This window comes from Zingiber officinale, chromosome 5B (assembly GCF_018446385.1).
Source record: "Zingiber officinale cultivar Zhangliang chromosome 5B, Zo_v1.1, whole genome shotgun sequence".
In the NCBI taxonomy this organism is placed as follows: domain Eukaryota; kingdom Viridiplantae; phylum Streptophyta; class Magnoliopsida; order Zingiberales; family Zingiberaceae; genus Zingiber; species Zingiber officinale.
The window spans coordinates 555,972-575,631 of record NC_055995.1 but is presented as its reverse complement, the minus strand read 5'-3'; the positions used below and the strand labels follow the sequence as shown (position 1 = coordinate 575,631).

General features: G+C 35.1%; 3 non-coding genes across 3 annotated transcripts; all 3 read right to left on the bottom strand.

Moving 5' to 3' along the window:
• Window positions 1–16,626: 16,626 nt before the first annotated feature.
• Window positions 16,627–16,699, bottom strand: TRNAA-UGC. Its single transcript has one exon. It is a non-coding gene; the product is annotated as a tRNA-Ala (tRNA).
• A 1,147-nt stretch (window positions 16,700–17,846) lies between these two features.
• On the bottom strand, window positions 17,847–17,919 carry TRNAA-UGC. Its single transcript has one exon. It is a non-coding gene; the product is annotated as a tRNA-Ala (tRNA).
• A 370-nt stretch (window positions 17,920–18,289) lies between these two features.
• TRNAA-UGC lies at window positions 18,290–18,362 on the bottom strand. The gene has a single exon. It is a non-coding gene; the product is annotated as a tRNA-Ala (tRNA).
• Between the last annotated feature and the right edge of the window lie 1,298 nt (window positions 18,363–19,660).

Genomic DNA, 19,660 nt, shown 5'->3' with positions numbered 1-19,660 from the left:
CAAGAGCTTGAGCCATATCTTGATGAGAATGAGGTAACAATCACCACTCAAGGTATTTTTCAACACGATAAGGTGAGTATTTTTTGTGATTCATCAGAAAATTCAATAGAGGTACCATTTATTGATTTCATTAGTTGTGATTCATTCCTTGCTAAATTTTCTACCCACACTAATATTCTCCTATTTTCTTACCCTACATGCGTGTGGGAGGGATTCTCTTTTAATGATGTTGTAGGAGAATACAAGCTCCCGGAGTGGATGCTTGAACTGAACCGCCTCCGACCTCCAGAAAAAGTTTTGAAGGGAAAAATGAAGAATAAAAAGAAATTGATTGCAACCACGATTACTCTATTTCCGGTGTGGATTTTGTTGCTAAATCTTCTTCGACCACCGGAATGAAAGGGGAGTTGGTTCTAATTTAGCTTTATTTTGCATTTTAATTCATGCTTTGTTAATAAATTCTTGCTTCATACGTTTCTTTAGTTTCATACTTAGCAATTGCATTTTACTTCCACACTTTGCTTTCATATATTGCATTTTGTTTAGTACATAGTATTTTAATTTGAATAAAATTCTTCATGGGAATTTTCTAGTAATATTTTTAAGATGGTAAAAGCTTCTTAAATTTGATCATCAATTTTAGGTCATTTAACATGATTGGATGCTTTTCTTGCATGATATTGGTTAAAATGGTGGTGGATTCCTTATTGATCAATTGGGCTTGTTTGCATGAAAATACCTAGAGAGGACCACTTTTAGCCTACACTCTATTATTTCTCATGTGTGACATGCACTCATAGCAATTGAACTCTAGAACTTGCTTAATTTCTTTTCAAAGTCTCAATAACATTGGTATGCATGGAAATTGAGGATTAAATCAATTTTGTTCCCCTTCATACTTTCCAATTCCTTTCCTCACAATCTTCTTGAAAAATTCTCATCTAGCATTCTAATTCTTAATTCTATTTGCTTGTCATATTTCTTTTATTTCATTGAGAGTTTTGGATTAATTTCTTGATGAATTAACTTGACCAAGATGTGGATGAAGATTGAGTGTGGGGGAGATGTTCATTCTTTGAGTGAGTTTTTGTGTGCTTGAATTCTGCAGAAAAGATGAAGCAGTGGAAGTTGTTGGCTGTGTGTGTGTGTTTTAGTTCCAATAATTGATATAATTGATTGTGAGAAGAAGTTTTGTGAACAGCTTGGAATTTCGGGAACTGAAGTTAGGGTCAACTTTCATTTAGCTTTGGAAATCTGCAGAAATTGAAGTGCAGAGCTGGAAATTCTGTATCAGCTTAGTATCAAAATTCAGAATGCAAGATCTAAATGAGTGGGAGTTTAGTTGAAAATTAAGAATATGCTGAAACAAATGGTATGCTTACCTTTTATAGCATTTGCAAGATAAGAAGAGATGAATTCAGGAATCCATATGGACACAAAACAATGCAAAAACAGGGAAGTTGTTGTAGTTACTGAAATTTGATGTAAATGGACCATAATTCGGAATTCAATTGTTGGGAAACATTTCATCAACGAATCACTTGAGCATTGTATCGTTTACTCTGAAAAGTTGAAGACAAGGGCAGAAAATGACACTTTAAACAGTGAGAAATTGCAGGAAAACAAACTGTAAGCTGTTGAAACATGGATCTGTTGCTGAAAACCTGATCAAGGAGCAAGATTTGAACTTTGATTAGTGATTGCCAGTCAGTTCAAGTAACATTCCAGATGGAGTCATAAGATTTTAGAAGAAAAATATGAAGATTTCTGAAATCTGGAATTATGAAGTTGTGAACCAGTGAAGGCAAATGCTGGAATCTGAGCATTCTATGGTGTTGCTGCCTATGAGCTGTAGTAACTCCTAATCTGGACTCTCAATCAGGGATTGACTATATGATTTCCATCTCAGTAAGCTCCTTTAATTTAGCAAGAATGAGGAAACAGAGGGAATGGAAATGGGTTTTGCAGTGCTGGAATTTCACAGAATGTGCAGATTGTTGTGCCAAATTGTATTAACCTCAACTGTTTGTGCCAAGTTTAATTTCGAATTCTTTGAAGACTGTTGCTGCCCAACTAATCAAGATTAAAACTTTGATCAGCTCAAATCCTAAAATATGAAGACTACAACTAAATCAAATTGCTGGAGCTAAAAGATGTAACAAATTGTCGTGCTGAAATGCAGGAATCAAAATGGAATTTGAAGTCAATGGTGAAGCTATTTGAATAGATGAAGGAATAATGGGCTCATGAGTGATAAGTTTGGAAATGAATGTTGAAATGCTGTTATCTGATAATTTCTGAAACTGGGAATCTGAAACAGCAGTTTTCAAAAGGCTAATCTCGGATTCGAGTTCCTGAAAATGGATTTCCAGGAGGCTGAAGATCTGCTGCAGTTCTTGCTGTGACATTAGAGTTTTGTTGCAACACATAAGAAGCAGTAAATAAAGCTGGAAATTGAAGATTTTGTTAAGATGTGCAGAATCAGATTTCGGAAATGAAATGTTGTTTGCAAGTTATTAGAGGAAAACTGAAACTAAATGCTGAATTTTGGAACATACATCTTCTCAGAAATAGAAAATCAGTAATGCAATGATACAAATTTATCAATCTATTTGCTGATCAGGATGTAAGATTCTGGAATCTGATTCAAAACCTTTTGAGTCCCTGAATTCAATATTGATAGTTGCAAGGGAGTGAGGTGGAAGGCTGAAAAACCAAAAATGAACCTGCTGGAAATGGAATCAGAGCTTAGCTTTGTGCCAACTTCAGAGACTGATTTTGAACAGGCATCAATTGGAATTCAACTTTCTATTATCTCATTGCCAAATGAGAATCCTTGTTGAGTTGAGCTTTACATGATTCAAGCCAAATTACAATTTCTGAACTGAAGAAGACCAAAAACAGAGTGAGGAAAAGAGCAGAACCTGCAGAGAGTGGCTATTGACATTAAATGAAGACTGATGCTAGATGTCGAGGCAGAAATAAAGGAAGACAGTGATACTTAATTTCTGTTAGCTGGGAATCTTGAAGCTGGTTTGAACTAGAATGGATATGATGTTCCATTTTCTTTGTATCAAATTATTGATCAGAGAAAGACCAAATTCAGTCATGCTGGGAAGTTAGTCAACTAAAATCTTCAAATGCAAGGGTCGGTCTTGTCTTAGAGATTTTTCTGTGCAGTAATTTCAGAGGGAATTCGATTTGTTAAATTTGTTGCTGAGAATGTAGAATTTGAGCTTTGAAAACTGTGAATGCAGAACTGTAAAAATTCAATTCTGAATAGTTGTTGATGGGATACTTTAAGTCATATGAAGAGGAAGAAAGAAAAGTTTTAGAGTCACATGTTCTGAATTCCGAAATTAGATTCTGTTATGAAACTCTGGAATTTGTGGTGGCTTGGCTGAATTTGTATTCTTAAGTTCTGGTTTTCGGGAAATCAAATTCAAGGACTATAATTAGCTAACAAGAGTTGTAAATGAATGTGTCAATTTAAGTATGATGCATGTCAATTCTAGTTAAAGTTTCTGATCATAAAAGAATAGAAGTGGAATTCTTATTCACTCAGTATCAAGTGGTGTTTACTTCTGGAAATGGAATGGTTAAAAAAAAAAAAAAAAAACCAGAACAAGAGCAGAAATTGTAGAATTCTGAAATTGGTTATAAAAGTCAATTGCCGTTGACACAGGAATTGAACCTGTGATTTCTGTTTTCTAAAAATCTGCTGCTGAAAAATGGAAATAGGAAGCTGAAGGCTAGGCTGTGAAGCATGACATTGCTGACATTAATGCCAGTTTTCAGAATCAGTGACTTTCTGGAATTTTTGGAAGTGATGTTCCAAAAGAACTTGCAGAATTTGGAATTGGCAGCCACACTCTAGTTTCGAATTTGAATCTGAACATCAATTCTTATTGCAATTCTCAAGTGAAACTGCAAAACTTCATTGCACTGCTAGTAACTAGAGTTTGTTGTAAACAGAATTGAAGTGACTGTTTGAGATTTTGAATTTCTGTATTTGACTGCTAGGTTACAATCAACAGCAGTGTTTGTAAACTGTCCAATTCTATTCAGTAAATTTGATAGCAGAAAATGAAATGAAAAGAAGAAAATCAGAGAATTTGATTTTTGCATTTTGTTGCTGGAATTCTGGAGCAAAAGTAACAAGACAGTGGTACAAAGAATATGTATCAAGTTGAAGACTAACAAAGACCATTTGATCAGCAAAGGGAACCTGAACTTTATCTTTATTTTTGGAATTGAAATATCAGAACTGAATTACAAAGTTTTCTGACGATTGCAGAATTTCTACTCCAAATCTGCTTTTAAGAGTTTCTGTTATAACAAATTGCTAGGATAAATTTGCTGAAAAATGTTATCTGCTATAAATTTGCAGAAATTTGGTTTGCTGAACATTGATTGCTTTGGACAGTTTCAAGGTTCTGAGATCTGAAGTATCAACCTTTGGTGTTTCTTTCTTTTCATGTTAGCCTTAATTCTGTGAATGCAGAATTCTAAGTTGTTGTTGTTGTTAAGGATTTAATGAGGTGATTTACTGGGTTACTGCAGGGCTCAGTTTGAATCCTTATCTATGTAATCGATAGATATTTCTGGTGATTGTTTCTGTCCAAAGTTTGAGGTCGCTCATTAGAAGGAAGGGAAGTGACAATAACAATTAACAGCTTCTTGGTTATTGATAAACTCAAAATTTGAAGTTGGCCAGTTGCACATCAAAGCTGGAATCAGTGACTTGCTGGAATTTTTGAAAACCACAGAAAAAAATTCAGAAACACAGAGAGAAAAGGAAATAGCAACCTGCAGAAAGGAGAAACAGTGGCAAGATTGTATCAAATAAGAGGATGGCATGAAATGTGTTTCATTGTCCGAGACGGTCAACATTTCAAGTGTGGGGGAGGAAGTTGTTCTTCATTAATTGATTTAATTGAAAAATGGCACATCAAGAGAGTATTAAGTGGAAGATAGAGTATCAAGATTCTATGTTTGCATTCAAATTGAAGGAGAGGTTAGCTTGATATGTTGAAGTGGTAATAACAAATGGTATTCATCTTTTTACACATCAAAATGGTCAACTCATCAAGTATATTCCTCCAATACTCTTATCTTCTCATTTTCTTCATTAAATACTTTTCTTTTGCCATTTTCATTCACTTTCATTGTTCTTTTTGATTTCATTTCAATTCTTGTTGATTAAATCCTTTTGATTCATGTATGCTATGTTTTATAGTGGTGGAGAATTAGAAAATAAGCAAGCTTATGGTAGTGAAATGTTGTGAGTTGCATTTAGTGAGCTCCACTAATACATGTTTTGAGTGTGAGAGCTAGAATAGGTAAAACCTTTGTGAGATTGCATCTTGCTTAATTTTTCAATTGGATTGAAACTACCATACCTACTGATTATTGTTTGAATTGTATTCATGATTGTTTGTGATCTTTAAGATGATCTTAGTGAATTACCTTTTACTATCTTCTTGGTATTGCTAGGAAATTGTGTGGAGATGATTTTTAGTTTCTTGACTTGAACGGGACGTCCAAGACTAAGTGTGGGGGATTTGATAACCATGATTTTGGCTATATTATCTTGATTCATAATGCGCATTTTTAATGGTCTTTTTATAGCTTAATCTCACATTTACATCATATTTCATAATTACATTTGAATTTGGACTTAATTACAAATTGGCTTATAATTATGGTATTTGATGCTAATATTTGTTTAATATTTTGTAGGCATCAAAAGGGTCATGGACCCGATCAAATCAGACCGCATTTGGGCTCAAACCAAGGGCTTAATGAGGCGATCAAACCTTGGAGCATTATGAACCGTCCATTGAAGATTGGAGAGATCTGAGCCATCCGTCAAGCATCTGGTCCATCCGACCTAATGAGGAGCAGATCTCGTCCATTGATGAATATCCAGAAGTTTTGATCCAGATCTGACTTCATCCAGCCGTTGATCAAGGCCCGGATTGTTCTGGACCGTCCAATCAGATGAGAAGGGGTTTAAATCCCGCGAGAAGCTACAGGAACACTTGAGCTCGGTTCGCGATTTCTCTACAGTGCCTTTATCTTCTTCACCACGACGCCGACGCTCCCATTCCTCGATCCAGATCCGTGAGCTAGATTTCTTCGACGACGACGATCATCAGCTGCCGGCGTTCATCTTCCGGTGATCAGATAGTCTTGAAAGAGGTTTCTCGGATGCGACTTGGGTTCTGCTCACCGCCGCGATTCCGATTGTGGAGGTCTCCCAATCGGCGATCTTCGCATCCACCGGATCTTAGAGGGAGGTCTCCCGAGAGCTACTGGACCTTTTCCGATCTACATTCCGCAGCAAACTTGTGTCGATTTGGCCAATCGATCCGCTTTGAAACTCAACAGAACTCGAGCTCTGTTTCTTCGGCAGGTGAGGTTATCAGAGAAATGTGAGCTAAAAGGAGGTTTCCAAGATGCTGTGATCATCACCTGGTAATAGCTGGAAGCTCAGAGATTGTTGTTGAATGCTTATAGGGGTTCCGAGAGCATTCTGTCTGTTTCACAGCAGATTGTGGAGGTTTGAGCTTGGATTCGGATGAGGAATGTTTAGGTTTTGTTTTTCTTTATCTTGTCTTTGAATTGTGTTCAAACTTTGCTCAGATCTTCAGATCTGATACCTACCTTTGCAATTTCAATTTCTGTTTTGATTTTCTTACTTGGAACCAGATCTGATAGTTTAGCTTTGTAATTTCATCTTTGTTTTGGTTTAGTTTGCAATTTGGTACTGTGATCTAATTTTGCTGCACTTCTGCAATCCAAATCTTGATTAACTACTAGATTAGTTGCTAATCGATTTGTGTTTTAAATTAGATGCTTGGATTAACATTAGTTTGATTAGTTAGGTTATTTGGTTAGCTAGTCTTAATTCTCTTCATTGGATCTATTGTGGATTGTGATCTTGTTTAAGTGTTGAATGCTTGCCTTGAGTTTTGATTGTTACTTCTATTCAATATTAATTTGTTTGAGATTGATTGTTGAATTTAATTATAGATGTGAATGGAATGCTAATTTGGGTTCTATGAGTTTGATTGTTGATTGTATTTGTGTTTCTGAATTGTGGATGAATAAGAATCCAAATTTAATTGATACAAAGTTGTTGAGATGAGTGTATCATGTGAAGATGAGAATGAACCTTGTTTGATTTAATTCTTGATTATAGAAGAATTTAGTTTGAGTTGTGAATCAAATGGAAGTGCTAGCTTGATCTTGTGGATGTGATAACTCAATTTGAAATCAATTCTAGATATGTATACACATTGACTAGTTATCCTTGGAAAAATACGACTTGGGACTCCTTACTACAATGCTTGTCTTTATGTTTAGTGAGTTTCCAATCTTTATTAATTTGGAGCGCCTTGTGACATGCCATCTATTAAAAAAAAGATATTAGTTAAAATGATGCATTTATTCATATATTTTTGAATGGTTCTATTTTTACTAGTAAATATTGGATATTTTTATTACATGTGCTAGTAACAATTCTCGATCATGAGATCCCCCAACAGCTCCAGATATCATACTCTGCATAATATGTGCAAAATTTTGAAGTTGTTGTTCATGCATTTGCCTTATCATTTGCTTTGTTTCTATCTGGCTCTGTACTTCTCGTGCCTCCATTTCTTTTATTTTTTCTTACATCTCCTTGAATTCAGCTATCATATTTGAATTAGAGTGATAACTTGATGTATAGATTAAGCGCTTACACAGCGTAGGGAAAACTTAGCTAGGAAGTGCACCAACTCTGAAACATCGAACTCGGCCAGAATGTTCGGGTCCAAAAATATCACTACACAAAAAATATAATTAATATCATATAATTGTAATAACTTTAACCACCATAAATAAATAAAAAAATATTAAGAAATTATAATCGAAATGTGTCCTCATGCACGTCTATAGGTTGAGTTCCCTCAGGCTTATCTTAAACTCAACGCTGCATAGCTTCATCTAGTAAAGTCAATCAAAAAAATGTTTAATAAAATGTGAAGAATATTGAGAAATAAACTTGAAAAGTTAAAAGAAATTATTACCTCAACTCGGATCACTTCATCATCAATAGGAGCATCTCCTCTCCTTTTTACTCTGACGACTTATTTTTATTATCTCAATGCGAGTAGGTTTTCTCCCCTTTTCCTGAAACTACTTATGGAAAAATCTTTCAGATCAAGTGTCAAGTAACATTACAAATGTTGCGGATTTTTATCAGTGAATGAATATTCAAAGGGATGAATTATGAAAGAAATAGGAAGGATTTTAATGAGAAAGCCTTCTAACTAAATATGCATAAAGACCATACAAAGAAATATTACTTTATTTATGCTACTTTAAGGCACTTCACATCTCCATAATTAAATGACTATCACGACATATTAAGTAAAATCATAGAACTTCAATAGTTTAGGACTATCATGATCTGCACAATAAATGGATTATGTGAATCTAGTTGTAAATGCAAAACACAATTTGATACTTACAAATTTATGCTCCAAGGATGGAAAAATCATAGAACTTCAATAGTTTAGGATTATCATGATCTACACAATAAATGGATTATGTGAATCTAGTTGTAAATATAAAACACAATTTGATACTTACAAACTTATACTCCAAGGATGAAATATTTGTACGACCCAGCACATGGCTCCCTCTTTTTTTTCTTCACATTTTCTTGATTAATTTTTGAAAATTTATAAAAAAAATTACATTTAACTTTAGTCATATATAAAAAAATAATCAATATATTTACTGCCTCATTAGTGCTCCAGTAATGGCACAATGCTTCCCAAACTTCAGGAGCCAACTTTTGAGGAACTGGACGAATGGAAACAAGCTCATCCAATAGAGTATTCATATCATAAGACTTAACTTTGATTTCAGTCCTTCATCGTCTCCATGCTGCCCCCATCATTTGTAAAATAACATCTCGATGGCGATCGGGAATATCAAAATGTGCTTGTACATATTAATAAATAGTGTGAAGGTGTTAAATTCAAATTTGGAATTAAACACTTAACAACTTACATCTACTTTTCTCCATGCATCATTCAAGTGTTTTTTGGGCATCTTTCTCCAATCAAGAAAACTAAGGGGCAACAAGTTCCCATTTCTAGCGATAGTACCCACAAAATTGGCAAGAACTGGTTGTATATTCCCATAAGGCTAGTCTCTTTCATTAAATTGCACTACAAGTACGTCATCAGGATCTAATGCATGGGCATCCATCATTGCTGTCCTCCCACGTCTATTTTGTTGCCTTTGAGACATAAGCATCTCCTCATTAAACTCCTCATTTTGATCTGGTTCCAGTGCACCATTTTATGTATCCAATTGTGAATTTGATATTGTATCATGTGATTCATGTTCATCTTGGAGATCCCTATCTCTCGATTCTTGTCCCTTAGATTGTCCTCTGATATTTTGAATCATCTTTTGCTTTCTTTTATTCACTATTGTCGGTAATAACTTGAAAATAATGTTAAAAAATTGCACGAAGTTATTGTTAAAGATATAGAACAAAAGCCGATACCGAATAGTCAATAAATAAGTAAAAGGACAACTAAAAGTATCATTAAGACAATAATATTGGCAGATACAAACATTAAACAATGGATAAATCATCAATTTACATTAATGTGGCATAAGGCGATTCGCTCGCCCCCAGCGCCCCCACGTCTATTTTGTTGCCTTTGAGACGTAAGCATCTCCTCATTAAACTCCTCATTTTGATCTGGTTCCAGTGCACCATTTTATGTATCCAATTGTGAATTTGATATTGTATCATGTGATTCATGTTCACCTTGGAGATCCCTATCTCTCGATTCTAGTCTCTTAGATTGTCCTCTGATATTTTGAATCATCTTTTGCTTTCTTTTATTCACTATTGTCGGTAATAACTTGAAAATAATGTTAAAAAATTGCACGAAGTTATTGTTAAAGATATACAACAAAAGCCGATACCGAATAGTCAATAAATAAGTAAAAGGACAATTAAAAGTATCATTAAGACAATAATATTGGCAGATACAAACATTAAACAATGGATAAATCATCAATTTACATTAATGTGGCACAAGGCGATTCGCTCGCCCCCAGCGCCCCTGCCAATCCGTCCCTAGGCCAACACGGAGGAGGTAAATCACGGGTGGCTACTAGCCATTAGTGCAAATGGCCAAGACATGGGGGAGGTCATGCTCGGTCGCGACGAGTTTCGACCCCAAGACCTCATGTGGCAACACCTCATGCCTTAACCATCGCACCGCCCCGAGGGGACATCAATTTACATTAATATTCCATATCTTAATGTCATCGATGGTGATTGATAAGCTATATTTTGAATTCCAGGAGTAACTCACTAGTAAACAATTAAGAGTCATGTATACAACAAATTTCTAGCTAATTCTTAAATATAGAAAAATTAGTTAAGCAAAAAACATATTCCAATGATTTCTTACTTCATTATTATACAAACAAATGACAATCAAATTTCCTATACCATAAACAATCAAAGTGTATAAAATTGCCAAAAAAGAAAATGTAAAAAATTTCCTACACCATAACATAATGCACAAAAAATAAAAGCAAACGTATCATCTTCCTTCACATATAGTAGCAAATACATATCTTATAACCAATTCAAAACGAACAAAAATTAAAATAGAATATAGTATTTTGTTTGCATTGATTGATATTAACCAGATTACATCCCAAATAGTCAATCGAAACAACATAATATGAATAAAAAAAATTCAGAAATGAGATGTTAAATCCTAAAACATCAAAACCCACATTACTTTTTCCATGTTTGATAACCAGCAGTAGCAGTAAACATTGCAATACTTTAGACAATTATATTCTAATGAAACAAAAATAACTAATACAATAGCAACTAAATTCGACAATAAAATTAGAGAAAATATCAATAGTCAATCAGAATGTTCCTCAATATTTTCATTGTTCACATTAGGTATATCAAATAGTCAATCAGAATGTTCCTCAACATTTTCATTGTTCACATTAGGTATATCATCTACTATCGAACCCCCCACATCAGTTCTAATTAAATCAACATCAACTATATTTACATCACCTCACGATGATTGCATATTAGGAAAATTGTTAAGAGTAAATTACATTGTATTAATATCATCTTCTTCACCCATGTTGTATCTGTCTCTTGGTGTGTGACGAATGACATAATACCACTCATCTTCTTTGGGATCAGAATATAATAAACTATTTAAGCTTGTGAAGCCAAAATAAAAGGTTCATGTTCTTCACGTTCTCCTGTATATATCAAACATGAAAAGTTCACCATTGTAAATCCTAATGGATCAGCTTTCATTCCAGTAGTAATATTAACTCAGTCACAGTGGAAAAGAAAAATTCCTCCAATACCCCCATATTCAAGTGAGATAACATCAGTTAATCGTCCATAATAGTTTGACTCATGATCATCATTATCATGATTGACTGCACCATGACACCACTGTTTTGCACTTTTTTGTTGCTTTCAGATTCCACTATACGAAATGCAAAACTATTTATATTGAACCAATGGTAACTAAATGCTACATGATTTGGACCGCTAGAATGAACCCTTAGACCTAGGTCATCAATTCAATCATTTGTTTGATCAACTTGTAATGTATTGAAGTTGCAGCTTGGTTAAGATATAAACATTTGAAAATATAACATATCTATTTATCTATTATCATGTCATTTAATAATAATTTACAATCTGAAACATATCCGTATGGAAAACCATTCTGCAAATTGCATTGGAACCATATCATCCAGCTCATAATTATTTGGACAACGACTATGCTGAAGTCTTCTCTTCAATTCAATTTTTAGTTCTCTGTTCAGTGATAACATTAATAATTAGTAAATTTCATTATTAAAGAAACAATAAAATGGAATTAAAAATTTGAAAATAATACTTACTCATGATATGGTTGTAGTGTTGCACAATTAGAAAGGATATATCTACGAGCTTGATTATATTCAGAGTTTTATGGTCCAATGTAACTATTTGACACCCTTTCGTAGGTCGCCTCACATGTGGAAACATTGGTAATGAAGGAAACTCAACACTTGGTGCCTCTTTATGTCGTGTTCCATGATTGCATAGCGAGTTCGTACCCTCCAAATAACGAGAACAAAATACAACACATTCATCCGCCAAATATGCTTCTGCAATGTTGGCTTCTGGTCGAACTTTATTTTTGACATAAATTTTAAGCTTCCCTAAATATCTTTCTGTTGGATATATTCACCAATAGTCTACAGGCCCAGCTACTCTTGCCTTATATGCTAAATGTACCACTAAGTGCACCATAACTATAAAAAAAAGTGTTGGAACCCCAATGTTGTTTTGATGTAATCAACAAGTAAGTTAGGTCCTGTGGTGTTTTAACCTTATATCTAAAAGTGCAGGAACTTAGGAGCACAGAGAGTCGAGCAAAAGACGCAGCTAGCAAGTACGACGACACGGGAGAGAGACGACGGACTCGGTGCGTCTGAGGTATAAGGTGCTGCGGAAGAGTATGTGGGCGGATGAGAAAGTGGCCCGCGGCGTTTTCGAGGGATGAGAAGCCGGAGCGGAAGGTTGCTCGAGAAGGCCGAAATTGGGTTCGGGTGAGCCTTATTTTGGTTGGCTGAAGTCACCCAAGCGAGCGGAGCCGGAGCGGAAGACCCGGACCGAGGTGAGCAGCACCGGAGTAGAGGGCCCGGACTAAAAGTCAACATTGTTGACTTTAGTGGTCCGGGCGCCCAAAACCATTCCGGGCGCCCGGAATAAAGTTTTGACCGGATCACGGTCAAACGTGATCTGTTGCGAAGGGGATAAAATTTTATCCTCTCCCAGGGGCCTGGACCCCTTCCAAGCGTCCCGACCAAGGCTATAAATACAGCCTTGGTCCAGAAGCTTTAAATCAACTCAAGCAATTAGCCTTTCCATCACTTGTACGCTTTCTTTAGAGTTTAGCTTCTATTTTTCTATGCGTCATTGCTATAAGAGGCTTCTCCACCTGAAGGAGATACTAGTGTGACACATTCCTTGGATTAACAACCTCCCCGGTTGTAACCAAGTCAAAATCTCGGTGCCTCTTCTTTTGGTTATTTTTTGTTTAATTTATTTTATGCAAGTGTTATTCTGAGAGTTCGAGAAGGGTAGTTTTCTTTTACTTTTGCAGGGTCATTCAACCTCTCTTCTAGCCAGCCGACGTGATCCAACAAGAAGATGGTGGAAAAATTCTTTCTAGCTGACACAATGCCACCACAACCCCTTCTTTAGCCTTTTGTAATTCATCTTCTCATAAGGACTTTCACACACTGTCTTAAAATATTCACACAGAATAATAAGTGGTGCAATTACCTTTCTAGACAACACATGACGAAGAGCAATTGGAAGAAATTGTTCCATTATGACATGACAATCATGACTTTTTAGACCCATAATCTTACTACGTCTAACATCCACACACTTTGAAGTGACAGATGACATACCATTATGGACACGAATATCTTTCAAGATTGAACAAAATAATTTATTTTTAGCTTTGCTCATACAATAACATGCGGCCGGCAAATATTCGGTACCATCTTCTTGACTTTGTAGCCATAATTGGTTCATAATGTCTAAAATTTTCAACTCTCTACGTGCGTCTGCAATATCTTTGCTCTTGTTGGAATCATCCAAAAGTGTCCTAAGAATATTATTATAAGCATTTTTCTCAATGTGTATAGGATCCAGATTATGTCTGATCAAATTAAATTCCCAATACTACAAACTAAAAAATATGTTTCTTTTTCTCAACATTTGTTCGATCGACCCTGTTTTTACTCGTGCAGATAGTTTTGATGCATTACTCTTACCATAAACCATATTTCTATTTTGGGTTATTTGTAGAACTCCAGTTCTAGACAAATGGCTTCAAATCTAATTCACGTCACTCTGGTTTTCCATAACTTGTCATTGTTCACATTTCTGCTTCTGAGGTTAAGAACTGATGATGTCCTCTATATGACCATTTCTTGCCATGCTTTAAGTATAGTGCATCTGTCTTATCAGCACATGTTGGACATGCGTTCTTGGCATATGTGTTCCATTGAGACAAACATCGTAAACCAGGAAAGTCACTAATGGCCCAAAGTCACTAATTGCATCATAAGGTGCAATTCCATTTTCCCACAAGTCTTTCAATTCAGTCAATAAGGGACATAAGTAGACATCAATGTCATTTCTTGCTGCTTTTGGACCAGGAATTAAGGTGGATAGAATTATAGAATGAGATTTTATGGATTCCCAAGGCGGCAAATTGTACAACATCAGAACAATAGGCCAAGTACTATACAAAGTACTTTGATTTTTAAATGGATTAAGCCCATCTGTAGCAAGCCCTAAACGTACATTTCTAGGATCAGATGTAAATTCATGATGCCATTTATCAAATGCCTTCCATGCTGATGAATCAGCTGGATGTCTTAGATTCCCATCCTCAACTCGTCACTTAAAATGCCATTGTATACTTTAAGACATCTTAGATGACATGTATAGTCACTGCAATCTTGGTTTTAATGAAAAATACCAAAACACCTTGGCCAGAGTTTTCACCAAAAGATGTTTTTTTTCCATCGGTATGTGACCTCTTGGGTTGTTTTTGTAAGTTTTTTCATTTGAAGAAGGGTCACACACTTTGCAAGTTTGTTCCTTTTCATTTCCCCCCAATAAATCATGCAATCATTTAGACATGCATGCATTTTTTCATAATGAAGTCCTTATTTAGAAATCATTTTCTTTGCCTCATAGAAGAATTAGGCACTTGTATTGATGATGTTTAGTTTGTAGTAGATTTTGTCTCGTTCATAATATTTGGTAGAGTTTTTTCCTATGATTTCTAATTTTTCGAGTCTAGAAATTACTGTGTCTAAAGTTTGTTGTGTTTTCAATAAGGTGCATAAATATGCATGATATAGTCCTGATAATAAGTATCTATGTCTTGATTATGAAAATAACAAGTGACTGAGTCCTCTACTTCCGTGTCTAGGCTTTCATAGCCAAGTAAAGTTAGTTTTCTTGATAAGGAATCTACTTTTTGCCTTTGCAGGTATTTTTTATAGGACAAGGACAGTTTGAGATGGGGTTGAAGGATTCAAGAGGACGAGAGGAGCTATCACCATGCTTACAAGCATTGACCTCTGATTGCATTTTTCTGTACCAATTCATTGTTGAGATGTGATATATCATGCAACTTTGAAAGGTAATAGCAGAGGGAAATACACAAGGTAGCTATAGCCGATAACACCAATGCAAAAATATTCATATACTCAGGTTATGCTTTTGGTGCATTAATAATTTATGATATACTTTCTTGGTACTAGGTGGTCTTGATATACTGGTAAAGAAAAGAAATCAAATGCTCGTTTTGTTTTTGGTCTTTTTACCATCAGTGATAAGCATAGAATCATAGTTTCTAGAGCATAAAGCTGGTCACATATGGTGTATGATGTATATCCATTGTTTATGACCTTGTTGGGTTCATACTCTATTTGTCGAGGGTGCGCTTCGTATTTAGCTAAGCTTTTGTCACATTAGTTCGTTGAGTCAATATGCTATTTTATATTTTTTTATAGGATGGTTGCCATATATTATTACTATAACAACAACCAAGTCTTATCCTACTAGATTATGTGGATTATATAGATCCTTTTATGTCATTGAACTCTAGTTCCTACTATATCATCATCTATATTTAAATAAATTTTATTTTATTTTATTGTTACTAACTAAGTTTTTTTTTGTTTTACTCGTTTGATATATGTATTTGTTATAGTTTCACATCGCCTAGAGCATTTATTGTTCATTTAAGTACACGCCCGTACCATTTAAACATGTCGCTCAGAGTTTTCCCTCAATAAATGTAATTCGACTTTCTCTCTAATACTCTCAATTCTTATTCTGTCTATCCTTATATGTCCACATATTCACATTAACATTCTTATCTCTGCAACTTGCCTTTTTTTCTCATGTGCTCGAGTCATAGCCAACATTCAGCTCTGTACAATATAGCAAGTTTAACTGTGGTTTTGTAGAGCTTTCCTTTAAGTTTTAGAGGTACTCTATGTCACATAAAACACCCGATTCTCTCCTTCATTTCAACCATCCTATTTGTATTTTATGTAGGATATTTCTCTCAATCCCTCTATCGCTTTATAAAAATGATCCTAAATATTTAAAACTCTCAGTTCTGGGTAACTCGTCATCTCCTATTTTAACAATTGTTTCATTACGTCCAATATTGCTAAACTTAAATTTCATATATTTTGTTTTCCTTTCCCATCCAATGTTTTCCACCAAAATTTTAGTTTAGTATTTACTCATTCACGTGTTTCATCTATCAAAATAATATCATTTGCAAATAACATGTAGGTACTATGTCTTGAATGTGTGCCATGTACTATATATGTCTCCATAATTAATGTAAAAAGATAGGAATTAGAGGTGATAATTCCCGATTCTTGAAACCTTTGAAATCTCCTAGATGTTGAAGAAGTTAATGGAAAATGGACAAAAATTAATGGAGATGCGGGGGATCGAACCCCGTGCCTCTCGCATGCAAAGCGAGCGCTCTACCATTTGAGCTACATCCCCATATACATTAATGTAAAATTCTTTATTAATTTAATGATCTATAAAAAGGGTAGCTTAGTGCACAAAATGTAGGATCGAAAAGAATTTAGATATCTCCACAATAGCATGATATTGTCCACTTTGGGCCTAAGCCCTCATGGTTTTGCTCTTGGGCTCTCCCCAAAAGGCCTCAAACCAATGGAGATATCTTTTCTCTTATAAACCCATGATCTTTCCCATGTGTTTCCAATATGGGACTATGTTTGCAACATTGCAACCCCAACAATCCCCCCCTCAAACAAAGGACCATGGGCTTCCCACGTCCGATCCTCGACCCACCAAGTCTTCCTGCCCCTCGGTCTACCCGACCTACTAGGACTTCCTGCCCCTCGATCTACCCGACCTACTAGGACTTCCTGCCCCTCGGTCTACCCGACCTACTAGGACTTCCTTGCCTAGCCGCAACTAGGACTTCCTGCCCCTCGGTCCACCCGACCTACTAGGACTTCCTGCCTGGTGTCTGGTCCTCTTGATCCGAACATAGGAGCCCCCACTTTTTTTGTTCGAGGTCAATATTGTACTCACATGGTTCAATCAGACCATAGCTCTTGTGCACAGTCGGCGGTTAAACCTTCTGGCAATCCGGGCTCTGATACCAATTGTAGGATCGAAAAGAATTTAGATATCTCCACAATAGCATAATATTGTCCACTTTGGGCCTAAGCCCTCATGGTTTTGCTCTTGGGCTCTCCCCAAAAGGCCTCAAACCAATGAAGATATCTTTTCTCTTATAAACCCATGATCTTTCCCATGTGTTTCCAATATGGGACTATGTTTGCAACATTGCAACCCCAACACAAAGCTCTCGTCAATATGAGATTTTGGGAAATGATCGGACCACATTGGATCTATTTTACGCAAGAGACTATTTTCGGGACTTAAACTCGTGGTCATAAGGTCACACGACAATAACGTTACTGCTGTGTGATAACATAATTAAAAATGATTTAAAAGATTAACAATAGAGTTGAGTGGTAGGATGAGACTGGTGTAGCTAATTTCAAATTCTTGGGAATCATGACTTATGTCATTATTGTTGTTCTTGAAACTTAACCTTTGAAATCTCCTAGATGTTGAAGAATTTCGTGAAAAAAAGAACAAAAATTAATGGAGATGCGGGGGATCGAACCCCGTGCCTCTCGCATGCAAAGCGAGCGCTCTACCATTTGAGCTACATCCCCATATACATTAATATAAAATTCTTTATTAATTTAATGATCTATAAAAAGGGTAGCTTAGTGCACAAAACTCTCATCAATATGGGATTTTGGGAAAGGGTCGGACCACATTGGATCTATTTTACGCAAGAAACTATTTCGGGACTTAAACTCATGATGACAAGGTCACACGACAACAATGTTACTGCTGTGTGGTAACATAATTAAAAATGATTAAAAAGATTAACAATAGAGTTGAGTGGTAGGATAAGAATAGAATGGTGTAGGTAATTTCAAATTTTTGGGAATCATGACTTATGTCATTATCCTTGAAACTTAATCTTCGAAACTTCTAGATGTTGAAGAATTTCGTGGAAAAAAGGACAAAAATTAATGGAGATGCAGGGGATCGAACCCCGTGCCTCTCGCATGCAAAGCGAGCGCTCTACCATTTGAGCTACATCCCCATATACATTGTTCTAATTTTCTTTTTTTATTTAATGTCGTAGCTTATTTGTATCTTCTTAAATGTTTATCCTGTATCTACAACTTTTCCTATTACTATATGGTTAGTAGCTTGCCAATATAATCTTGCCCTATTATACCATTTACAGCTTTTGTTTACCTTTCAAGTTGATGCATAACTTGAGTTAATCCTGAACATTCATATCGGTATGCAACTATGCAAGATGCTCAGAATGACAGCTTTAAATTTTAAAAGAATTATTAGCATAATGATGTTGCATCTCCATCACCAGTGACTACTCTTTTCTAGATATCAGTTTTCAGAATCTCCAGTAGCATGACTCTTGATTGTTGTATGACAAAACTTTTTTGTTCCAAACTTTTGACTTGTATGAATCTTCGAAATTTTCACCGAGTATTCAAAGAAAATATCAGCTGTAGATATGTGAATATCAAACCTATATTTAATATTAGCTATAGATATGTGAATATCAACTCTTAAAAAATATACATAAAAATATATTCAATATATTAAAAATAATGACCCTAATAAAAATTGGGTTCCTATGTATAAGATTTAATGACCTATGCCTAAAGCCAGCTCGACAAATGAGATCTTGTTCAACTTGATTAATACTAGTCAATATTATATTATAGCAATTATGAATTATAGTTAGGCTTAAATACCTTAAACCCCCCTTTATTCTCTCTCAAGTAGCATTTAACCCCCCTTATTTAAAAAAATGACATTTAACACCCTTTTTTAAAAGTCAAATGTTAAAAAAAAAAATAATAGACAATTGTGCCCTTCTCTTTTGTGATATGATAATTTTAAGAGAAAAAACATATTAAATTGATGATTATGCCCTTGGTAAAAAAAAATAACATATTAAATTGACCGGATGTGAGAAAATTTATAAAAGAGCTTTGACGAGGTAAACAAGAAAATTAACACATTAAATTGACCCGATGTGAGAAAATTTGTAAAAGAACAAAAACTGAAACAAATGCATCTAAATAGAAAAAGTTCATAATAGGAACTTTAGTACTATTTTACCCATATTATGTTAGTTGTACCTCACAAAAGAAGGCAAACCGCTTCAAATATTTACCTTGATACGAAAAGACAAACCAAAAGTCAATGTATTGAATCTAACATCTAGAAGGTATAACCTTCACAAAAGTATAATCCATAAGCACACATACTACTGTTCAAAATTATGAAACTTGCATGTAAAATAACTCAAAGAAACAATAGATCACATATTTTCTCCACTTTCTGGACCAGCATCCCTGACAA